The sequence below is a fragment of the Pteropus alecto genome, unplaced genomic scaffold (genome assembly GCF_000325575.1).
Source record: "Pteropus alecto unplaced genomic scaffold, ASM32557v1 scaffold179, whole genome shotgun sequence".
NCBI lineage: Eukaryota > Metazoa > Chordata > Mammalia > Chiroptera > Pteropodidae > Pteropus > Pteropus alecto.
In genome coordinates, this window is record NW_006442112.1 from 563,923 (window position 1) to 574,096 (window position 10,174).

Genomic DNA, 10,174 nt, shown 5'->3' on the forward strand with positions numbered 1-10,174 from the left:
CTTTAATATCTATTCTCCTCAAACTCTTTTAAAAAATTGAAGAGGAGGCAATACTTCCTATCTCATTTTATGAGGCCAGTACTGCCCTGATATCAAAACCTGGTAAAGATAACACAGGAAAAGAAAACTACGGACCAATATTTCTCATGAACATAGATATCCTAAATATGATACTAGTGAACCGAGTACAGCAATATATTAAAAAGATTATACCCCACAATCAAGTGGGCTTCATCCCAGAGACACAGCGATGGTTCAACATACGCAAATCAATTAATGTGATACACCACTTAAACAAATTAAAAAATAATTATATGATCATATCAATAGATGCAGAAAAAGCCTTTGACAAGATACAGCATCCATTTATAATCAAAAACAATTAACAAAATCGGTATAGAAAGAAAGTGCCTTAACATAACAAAGGCCCTCAGCCAGCATTGTGCTTAACGGTGAAAAACTAAGAACCTTTCCTCTAAGATCAGGAAGAAGACAAGACTGACTGTCTGCTATCACCACTGTCATTCAATATAACATTGGAAGACCTAGCAAGTGCAATCAGACAAGAGAAAGATGTAAAAGGCATCCAAATAGGAAACGAAGAAGTGAAACTATTTCTTTGCAGATGGCAGGATTCTCTATGTAGAAAACCCTAAAGACTCCACAAGAACACTACTGGAAACAATAAGTAAATAGTAAAGTTTCTGGATATAAAATCAGTGTTCAAAAATCCATAGTGTTCCTATACTCTAATAATCAATTGTCATAAAAAGAAGTGGAAAAAAATAATTCCTTTTGCGATTGCAACCAAAAGAATAAAATACCTAGGAGTAAATTTAATGAAACGTGTGAAGGACATATGAAATGAAAACTATAAGATATTATTAAAAGAAATAAAAAAGATACAAAGAAATGGAAAGGTATTCCATGTTCTTGGATTGGAAGAATGAACGTAGCTAAAATGACCTTATTATCTAAAGCATTATACAGATTTAATGAAATCCCCATCAAAATCCCATCAGCATTAAAAAACAAAACAAAACAAAAAAACCCATCAGATTTGTATGGAAGCACAAAAAACCCAGAATCCCCAAAGCCATCCAGAGAAAAAAGAACAGGCTGAAGGCATCACTCTGCCCAACTTCAAATTATACTATAAAGCAACAATAATCAAAATGTCATGGTATTGGCAGAAAAAAGGACTCAGACCACTGGAACAGAATTGAGAATCCAGAAGTAAACCAATGTTTATATGGGCAAATGATTTTTAAAAGCAGATCTAAAAACACACAGTGGAGAAAGGAAAGCCTCTTCAATAAATGGTGCTGGGAAAACTGGAAAGCCACCTACAAAAGAATGAAACTAGACTGTTGTCTGTCACCACACACCAAAATTAACTCAAAATGGATTAAGAACCTGAATATAAGACCTGAAACAATAAATTGCATAGAAGAGAACACAGGAACTGAACTCATGGACCTTGGACTTAAACTGGATTTTATGAATTTGACTTAAAGCCAAGGGGAGTAAAGGCAAATGTAAATGAATTGGACTACATCCAACTGAAAAGGTTCTGCACAGCAAAAGAAATCGTCAACAAGCTAAAGAGACAACCATTCAAATGGGAAAATATATTTGCAAGCAACCCCTCCAATATGGGTCTAATATCCAAAATATACAAAGAACTTATACAACTCAGTAACAACAACAAAAAAACAAATGATCCAATTAAAAAATGTGCAGCGGACCTGAACAGACACTTCTCCCAAGAAGACATACAAATGGCCAAAATACATATGAAAAGATACTCATCATTGCTAGGTATAAGGGAAATGCAAATCAAAACCACAATGAAGTACCATCTCACACCTGTTCGAATAGCCGTTATCATCAGGACAAGTAATATCAAGTGTTGGAGAGGATGCAGAGAAAAAGAACCCTCATACAATGCTGGTGGAATTGCAAATTGGTACAGCCGCTAGAGAAAACAGTATAGAGGACCCGCGTAAAACGAAGAATTGATCTACCATATGATCCAGCAATCCCTCTACTGGGTATTTACCCCAAAGACTTGAAAACCCATTTCCAAAAAGATATTTGTACACCGATGTTCATAGCAGCATTATTCACAGTGGCCAGGACATGGAAGCAACCAAAGTGTCTTACGATAGATGATTGGCTAAAGAAGCTGTGGTACATATATACAATGGACTATTACTCAGCCATAAGAAGAGAGAAAATACTGCCATTTGCAACAACATGGATGGACCTCGAGATAATCATGCTAAGTGAAATAAGCCAGACAGAAAAAGTTGAAAATCACATGATGTCACTTATATGTGGGATATAAACCTAAAAGCAAGAAACAAACAGAACAAACAAACAGACTCATGGACATGGATAAGAGACTAGTGGTTATCAGAGGGTTAGGGGAGTTGGGAAGGGTAAAGTCGATGGGATAAAAGGGGTCAAATATGTGGTTACAGAACGAAATCTAACTATGGGTGGTGAACACACAATGCAATATATATGTATGCCTTACTGTTGAATTATGCACCTAAAACTTACTGGATTTCGTTAACTAATGTTACCATAATAAAAATAAAATAAAATAAAACCACAATGAGGTATCACCTCAAACCTATCAGAATGGCTATCATCAATAAATCAAAGAACAATAAGTGTTGGCAAGGATGTAGAGAAAAGGAAACTCATACACTGTTGGTGAGATTGCAAATTGGTACAGCACTATTGAAAACAGTCTGAAGGTTTCTCAGACAATTAAAAATCAATATACCTTTTGACCTAGCAATTGCATTTCTTTATATTTATCCAAAGAAAACCAAAACGATAATTCATAAAGATCTATGCACCCCTATGTTCATGGCAGCACAATTTACAATAGGCAAGATATGGAAGCAACCTAAATGCCCATCAACAGACGATTGGATAAATAAGTTATGGTTCTTATACAATGGAATATTACTTAGCCATTAAAATGAAATCCTACCATTCACAAGGACATGGATGAACTTAGAGGTTATTATGCTGAGTGAAATAAGGCAGACAGAAAGATAAACACCATATGATTTCACTTATATGTGGAATCTAAGGAACAAAAGGAACAAACTAATTGAAAACAGACACAAATGTAGAGGATAATCTGGTGACAACCAGAGGGGAGGGCTGTTTGGGGCGTGGAGAAAGAGATGAAAGGTTTAAGAAGTGCAAATTTGTAGTTGATAGATGATCACGGGGTTAGGGAGCATGGCATAGGGAATGCAGTCAGCATTAATGGCTAGGTGGACAGCAAGAGGAAAGAAAGCAATCAGGGATCATTTCATAGACTATATAAATGTCTAACCTATGTACTGTATACTTGAAACTAATAATAAAATAAAATTTAAAAAAGATTCATACAGATTGAAAGTAAAGTGATAGGAAAAGATATTTCATGCAAATATCAGACAAAATAGACTTTAAAACAAAGTCTATAACAAAGGACAAATAAGGGCATTACATTATGATAAAGGGATCAATCCACCAAGATATAACCCTTGTAAACATTGATGTGCCCAATGTAGAAGCACCTAAATATATTAGAAAAATTGATGGACATGGAGATATTGACAGGAATGCAGCTATAGTAGGGGATTTTAACACCCACTGGCATCAATGAATAGATCATCTAGACAGAAAATCATCAGGGAGACAGCAGTTTTAAATGACACGTTAGGCCACATGAATTTAATTGATACTTTTATTAACATTTCACCCAAAGGTAGCAGAATATACATTCTTTTCAAGCACACATGGAACATTTCCAGGAGAGACCACACGTTAGGCCACATAAGTCTCCAAAAATTAAGAAGATTGAAGTCATATCAAGCATCTTCTCTGATCATAATGGGATGAAACTAGAAATCAATTACAGAAAGAAAACTAAAAAACATATAAACGCCTGGAGTCTAAAAAGCATGCTGCTAAACAATGAATGGGTTAACAATGAAATCAAGGAAGACACCAAAAGGGACCTTGAGACAAATGAAAATGAAAACACAACAAAGGACCCCAAATCTGTGGAACACAGAGCGGTCCTAAGATGGAAATTCATAGCAATACATGCCTACCTGAAGAAACAAAAATCTCAAGTAAACAATCTAAGTTTTTATGTAATAGAACTAGAAGAAGAACAATAAACAAAGCCCAAAGTGAGTAGAAGGAAGGAAATAACACACTGGAGATAAATAAAATAGAGTTTATAAAAACAAAAAGATCAATAAAACCAAGAACTGGTTCTTTGAAAAAATAAAACTAATAAATGTTTAAACCGACTCATCAAGAAAAAGAGAGGACCCTAATAAAATCAGAAGTGAAAGAGCAGTGATAAGTGACACCACAGAAATACAAAGACTTATAAGAAAATGCTACAAACAAATATATGACAACAAATTGGACAGCCTGGAAGAAATGGATAAATTCCTAGAAATAATCTTCCAAGGCTGAATCAAGAAGGAACAGAAAATCTGAACAGACCAGTAATTACTAATAAAATTAAATCAGTAATCATAAAACTCCCAACAAAGAAAAATCCTGGACTAGATGGCTTCATGAGTAAATTTTACCAAACATTCAAAGGAATAAAACTTTTCCAAAAAATTCAAGAGGAGCGAAGTCTCCCAAGCTCATTTTACAAGACTAGCATTACCTTGATTCCCAAACTAGACAAAGACATTCTAAAAAAAAAATATATATATATATATACACACACACATATATGTGTGTGTGTGTGTGTATACAAAAGTTTATACACCACAATCAAGTGGGCTTCAACCCAGGGGCACAGGGATGTTTCAGTATTTGCAAATCAATTAATGTGATATAGCACATAAACAAAATGAAGGATAAAAACCATATGATCATATCAATAGATGCAGAAAAGCATGTCACAAAATCCAACATTCATTTATGACACATGCTCTCAGCAAAGTAGAAATAGAGGGAACGTAACACAATAAAGGCCATATATGACAAACCCACAGCTAATAACATACTCAATGGTGAAAAGCTAAACATGTTTTCCTTAACATCAGGAACAAGACAAGGATTTCCACTTTCACCACTTTTATTCAACATAGTATTGGAAGCCCTAGCACAGAAGTAAGACAATAAAAATAAATAAAAGACATCAAAATTGGAAAGGAAGAAGTACAACTGTCATTATTTGCAGATGACATGATACTGTATGTAGAGAATCCTAAAGATTCCGCCAAAAAACTGTTAGAACTGATAAATTCAGTAAAGTAGCTGGATACAAAATTATTGGAAATCAGTTGCATTTTTTATATACCAATACTAAACTAAAAGAAAAAGAAATTAAGAAAGCACTCTCATTTAAAATTGCATTAAAAATGCCTAGGAATAAATTTAATCAAGGAGGTAAAAGACCTGTATTCAGAAAATTATAAGACATTGAAGAAACAATTTGAAGAAGATATAAATAAATGAAAGCATATATCGTGCTTATGGGTAGAATGAATTAACATTGTTAAAATGTCCATACTGCCCAAAGCAATCTATAAATTCAGTGCAATCCCTATCAAAATACCAATGGGATTTTTCACAGAACTTGAACAAATAATCCAAAAATGTATATGAAACCACAAAAGACCCCAAATAGCCATAAAAATTTTGAAAAAGAACAAAGTTGGGAGTATCATGCTACCTGATGTCAAACTGTACAACAAGGCTATAATAATGAAAACAGCATGATACTGGCACAAAAAGGGACACATAGGTCAATGGAATAAATATAACAACCCAGAAATAAACCCACACCTATATGGTCAATTAAGCTAGGACAAAAGAGGCAAGAATATACAGTGGAATAGAGGGAGTCTCCAGTAAATTGTTTTGGGAAAGCTAGAAAGTTACATGCAAAAAAATCAAACTAGACCACCTCATACCATATACAGGAATAAACTCAAAATGGATCAAAGACTTAAAGACTCGAATCATAAAACTCCTAGAAGAATATATAGGCATTAAACTCTCCAATATTGCTCTTAGTAATATTTTTTTTTCTGATATGTCGCCTCAGACAAGGGAAACAAAAGAAAAAATAAACAAATGGGGCTACATCAAACTATAAAGTTTTTGCACAGCAAAGGAAACCAACCAAATGAAAAGGCAACCTGCTGAATGGGAGATGTTCACCAATGATACATCGATAAGGGGTTAATGTCCATATAAGAACTTATACAACTTAACACCAAAAAAAAAACCCACAAAAAAACACACAATCTGATTTAAAAATGAGCAGAGAACCTGAATGCCATTTTTCGAAAGAGGACATGCAGATGGTCCATAGACATATGAAAAGATGCCAAACATCAGAGAAACACAAATTAAAACCACAGTGAGATCACACCTCACACCTGCTAGAATGGCTATCCTCAATAAATCAACAAGCACCAAGTGTGAGTGAGGATGTAGGAAAAAGGGAACCCTTGTGTACTGTTGGTGGAATTGCAAATTGGTGTAGTTACTATGGAAAACAGTATGGAAGTTCTTCAAAAAATTAAAAATAGAACTACCTTATGACCCAACAATTTCACTTCTGGGTATTTATCTGAAGAAATCCAAAACATTGATTCAAAAAGGGGCTTCCTAGTCTACGGCCATCCTACCCTGAACAAGCACGAGCCTGTCTGATCTCAGAAGCTAAGCAGGGTCGGGCATGGTTAGTACTTGGATGGGGGACCACCTAGGAAGACCAGGTGCTGTAGGTGTGAAAAATAAAATAATAAGGGATTGTAAAGCTGACAGGGTCCTTGCAATCTGTGAGGTCAACCAAGGGTTGCCTCACCTATAAAATAAAAATAAATAACAAATAAAATTTTTAAAAGGGGGCTTCCCTGTGTTCATTGCAGAATTATTTACAGTAGCCAAGATAATGGACACAACCGAGGTGTCTGTTGATAGACAAATAGATTTTTTAAAAAGTTGTACATATATAGAATGGAATATTACTCAGCCATAAAAAAGAATAAAATTTTATCATTTGCTACAACATGAGTGGACCTAGAAGGTATTATCCTGAGAAAAATCAGACAAAGACAAATATCATATGATTTTACTTATATGTGGAATCTAACAAAGAAAATAAGTGAACATCTAAAACAGAAACAAACTCTTAGATACAGAGAACAGTCGGATGGTTGCCAGAAGGGACAGGTTTTGGGGCTGGGTGAAAAAGGCAAAGGGATTAAGGAATATAAATTGGTAGTTACAAGATAGTCATGGGGACGTAAAGTACAGCATAGGGAATATAGTCAATAATATTGTAGTAACTATGTATGTTGTCAGATATGTATTAGACTTATTGTAGAGGATAACTAAATTATATAAATGTTTAACTAATATTCTGTACACCTAAAACTAATATATTATTGAACATCAGCTGTGATTAAAAAATTAAAATAAATGTTAAAAAAAAATCTTTCCCTTGCTTTCAACAGTTTGCCGCATTATGGGACACATTATATCTCATTGTGGATATCTTTGAGTTTATCATAATGGGAGCATGTTGAGATTATTGGATGTGTAGATTCAAGTTTTTTCAACACATTTGTTGAATTTTTCAGTCATAATTTCACCAAATATTCTTTCCGTCCCTTCCCTGCTTCTCCTTCTGGGACTTCCATAATGTGCATGTTGTTCTGCTTGATGGTGTCCCACAGATCCCTTAGGCTCTGCTCACTATTCTTCACCACCCTCCCCCCGCCCTGCCCCTGGTCCTCTGACTTGATAATTTCAATAACTCTATCTTAAAGTTCGTCACTTCTTTTTTTCTTTCTGTTTAAATCTGCTATTGAGTCCCTCTCATGATTTTTTTTTTTTAGTTTTAGCTGTTGTACTTTTCAGCTCTAAAATTTCTGCTTAGTTTCTTTTTATGATTTCTATCTCTTTATTGATATTCTCATTCTGTTTACACATTGTTTTCCAGGTTTCCTCTAGTTCTTTGTCCATAGTTTCCTTTAGCTCTTTGAGCATATTTAAGAGAGTTAATTTAAAATCTTTGTCTAATGAATCTCATGTCTGGGCTTTCTCTGGGGCAGGTTCTGTCTATTTTCTCCTGTGAATGAACCATACTCTCCTGTTTCTTTGAATGTTTTGTGATTTTTTTTTTATTGAAAACTAACATTTAAATATAATGTGGTAATTCTGGAAATCAAATTCCCCCCTTTGCCCAGGATTTTCTTTTTTTGATTGTTGAGGGCTGTCGTTATCTGTTTATTTAGAGGTATTTCCAAACTATTTTTGGAAAAACTATATTCCATGATATGTGTTGTCACTGTAGTTTCTGTTTTTCAACTTGTTCTCAGCTAGTGTTTTGAAGAGATTTCTTGGAACACCAGGAACTAAAACAAACAATCAAAAACTTTCCTCTTCTAGTCTTTCCAGATTGGCTCTGTGCTGGAGGACTCCTTCAGTCCTTATCCAGTCTGTTTACAACTCAGCCTTAGCCTTCACTTCCTGCCGAAGATCAGCCAGAGGTGAAAGCTTAAGGTCTTCTCAGGAATTTTCTGAGCATGCATTTTTCCCTGGATATGCATGTGGCTTTCTAAATTCCCCAGTATACACAGGCACTTTTGAATGCTCTAATTTTTCAATGGAGTTTTCTCCCTCTATTTTTGTCCCGGTCTTTAAGGTGGTATATTGTATTGCTCAACTATTATCTTAACGCCAGGCAGCCACAGGTTTTTGTTTGCCTTACAACATTTTCGAGCAATGCTCATCACTTTTCTGCCCTGAATGAGTTCTGAGTCATGTGAAACAGAGACTAGAACCCTGCACCAGTCCTTCAGGTGGCCCCCAGACAAGTTAGAACAGACGTAGACAATAATTTGCAAATAAGGTCTACTCTGCACTTTTTAGAACCAATGTCCAGGGTCCCGCACTGGAAATGCAGACTGCCATCTTAAGACCACCACTGATTTGGGGAGGGGGTGGAACAAAGGCAAGTAAAAACACCACAAATGTTTCTTGCCATTTAAGAGTTCCCTTTATTTTGATTCAGTGTTCACTTGGTTGCTGTAAACCTTTGATTGTTTTCCAGAGTTCTGACAAAATTGATTCTGACAGTTTCTGTTTTTCAATGTTTCTGTGGAGCTGCCTACTCTGCCATTGTGCTGATGTCATTTATACACTGTAGTATTACCGATTTTAAAAAATGTGATTTAAAAAAAAATTTTTAATTAAGTTTATTGGGGTAACATTGGTTAATACAATTATATAATTTTCAGGTGTACATTATCATTTCACAGCTGTATATTCTATTGTGTATTTAATACCCAAAGTCCAGTTTCCTTCAGCTACCATATATATCTAATCCCCTTTGCCCCCTTCACCCTATCCCTACCCCTCTATATTTGACCCCCTTTACCCCATCTACCGCCACCCTCCTCCCCCACTCCACTAGTAACCACTAGTCTATAGTTCTCTGATAACCACTAGCCTATAGTCCATGTCCATGAGTATCTGTTTGTTTGTCCTGTTCATTTGTTGCTTTTAGGTTTATATCCCACATATAAGTGATATCATGTGATTTTCAACTTTTTCTGTCTGGTGTATTTCGCCTAGCATGATTATCTCCATGTCCATCCATTTCATCGCAAATAGCAGTATTTCACCTCTTCTTATGGCTGAGTAATATTCCATTGTATATATGTACCACAGGTTCTTTATCCAGTCACCTATTGCAGGACACTTTGGTTGCTTCCATGTCCTGGCCACTGTGAATAATGCTGCTATGAATATCGGTGTGCAAATATCTTTGTGGAAATGGGTTTTCAAGTCTTTCAGGTAAATACTCAGTAGAGGGACTGCTGGATCATATGATAGATCAATTCTTCATTTTTTGAGGAACCTCCATACTGTTTTCCATAGTGGCTGAATTAATTTGCAGTCCCACTAGCAGTGTATGAGGATTCCTTTTCCTCTGCATCCCCTCCAACACTTGTTATTACTTGTCCTGTTGATAATGGCTATTCGAACAGGTGTGAGATGGTACCTCATTTTAGTTTTGATTTGCATTTCCCTAATAGCTAGTGATGTTGCGCATCTTTTCAAATATTTGCTGGCCATTTGTATATCATCTAGGGAGAAGTGT

The 10,174-nt window shown here is 35.4% G+C and overlaps 1 pseudogene; it reads left to right on the forward strand.

Annotated features, from left to right (window-relative positions):
* The first annotated feature begins 6,672 nt into the window (after positions 1-6,672).
* Positions 6,673-6,791, forward strand: LOC112470017 (annotated as a pseudogene).
* The last annotated feature ends 3,383 nt before the right edge of the window (positions 6,792-10,174 follow it).